Raw genomic sequence first — 2,306 nt, forward strand, 5'->3', positions numbered from 1 at the left:
AAAGATCGCTAAAAGTGGTTTGTGGTCGGTATGTAGTGTGAACCTACGACCGAAGATCATTTTGTGGAATTTGGTAACGGCAAATATTAAGCCTAATGCCTCTTTTTCAATTTGACTGTATCCTTTTTCTGTTTCCGTTAGGGACTTTGATGCATGGCTAATTGGTTTTTGTGTACTATCTGGATACTCGTGCATGATGCAAGCGCCCAGTCCGTAGTTTGACGCGTCTGCTGCTACTATTATCTTTTGATTTGGGTCGTAATGTGCGAGCAATAAATCGGATGACAGGATGTCTTTAAGATGCGTGAAACATTTTGCATGTTGACTATTCCATTGCCATTTGGTATTTATTTTCAGCAACTCGTCAAGTGGTCCCCGGTACAAGCGCATTTTGTCCACGAATTTGCCGTAAAAGTTTACGGCACCCAAAAATGACCGAAGTTCAGAAATGTTTGTTGGCTCCGGAATTTCGCGAATCGCTGCGGTTCTTTCTGCATTCGGTTTCAAGCCCTCTGCGTTGATAATGTACCCGAGATATTTTATTTCTTGAAGTGAAAACTTGCATTTTCCTATTTTAAGCTTAAATCCGTGTTCTTGTATGCGGCGTAAAACTTTTTCGAGATTGGTGTCATGTATTTCCTGTGTGGCCCCGGAAACGAAAATGTCGTCGATATACGCGGTGACACCTTCTAAACCGGCGAGCATTTGGTCCATGATTTGTTGGAAAATCGATGGAAATGTTTTTACCCCGAAAACCATGCGATTGTAACGAAACAACCCCAACTGTGTGTTGATTGTGAGTAAATGTTTTGACTCATCATCTACAGCAATTTGTAGGAAAGCGACTGCCAAATCAATATGGCTAAATATTTTCGCGTTTGATAACTTCGAAAAAATGTCCTCCGGCAGAGGAAGTGGATATTTGTGTGTTTCCAATGCATTGTTTAGACCTGTGGAAAAGTCTGCACATAGGCGTATCGTACCATCTGTTTTCCTGACTACAACAATTGGAGCTGCCCAATCGCTGTAACTTACTGGTGAGATTATTCCATCTTCTACCAGACGGTTTATTTCGGCCTCTACGGATTGTTTGACGGCATATGCGACTGGTCGCGGTGGTCGAAAAACTGGTCTACAGTCTTTCTTAATGTACAGGTGGGCTGTAGATTTGTTATATAGCCCCATTTTGTTCTCAAAAAGATCTGGAAAAAGTTATTTTACTTTGTTTTCGTTAATTCTGGGTCTTGGATAATTTGTTGTTTCGATCGCTTGACAGATGGCGTTGATCGGCATATCGTCTAATCGAAGAGCTCTTATCCAATCGAGACCCATCACATTAAGTTTCTTTACTGACGTTGCGTAGCATGTGGTAATGGCCTTGCGATTTCGAAATTCGATGTCGCACTCGAATTGGGCTATCAGTGGCAGCTCGCCTGTTGCGCTGCGTGCTGGTCACTTCATCCATTTTCGAAATCGGAAGCCTCTTCAAGACCTCTTTGGATATGATAGTTATATCAGACCCCGTATCGAGTTGGAGGCAGACTTCGATACCGTTGATGTTGACTTTTGTGAACTTTCTGCTGCTTATATTGTTGACTGCGAAGATAGTTTTTGACATAGTATCGGTGTTGGATTTCTTCTTGGTATATGCACCCTTGTTTTCGTGCTGTTTTACATTTCTTACATTTCTTGCATTTGTGATTTTTGAAGGAACAGTTGCGAGCATAGTGCATACTACCACAGAACCAACATGGCGAGTTTGGCGTTCTTCTCATATTTTGTGTGTTCTTAGCTGCCTTTACTTGTTGAACTTCAAAATTTTGTTTTTCAACAAGAGCGGTATCGGACTTAAGATTAATTATGCGCTGGCATTCTCTTGATATGATTTCAAGAGTGATAGTACTGGCCTCACTATCAATTTTGCTTAAAAGTTTTGTTCGTATTTCAAAATCTGTTTGCGACTTAAGACCCATGACGAATACTAGACATTTGAATTGATCCACTGTCAACTCGTTTAGCTTAAATTTCTCGCAGTGTTTGTTCACCATACCTGTGTATGTGAGAAAGTCCATGTTCGCGTCTTTTGTAACTTGCAAACAATTAAACCGTGCATTGAAAATTGATGTTTGACTACCAAACAGTTGGGTTAGCTTTTGCACAGTGCTGTCAAATGTAAATTCACGTGGATGATTGGGAAGAATATAATTAATATATTTACTATGAGCGGCTGTATTCAATTTTCGAAGCAGTAGTCTCACTTTTGCGGCATCGTCTAGCTTTGCTGCATCTATTGCAAATAGATCTTC

Source organism: Rhagoletis pomonella, unplaced genomic scaffold, assembly GCF_013731165.1.
Source record: "Rhagoletis pomonella isolate Grant_MI unplaced genomic scaffold, Rhpom_1.0 Rhpom_scaffold_00014, whole genome shotgun sequence".
Taxonomy (NCBI): domain Eukaryota; kingdom Metazoa; phylum Arthropoda; class Insecta; order Diptera; family Tephritidae; genus Rhagoletis; species Rhagoletis pomonella.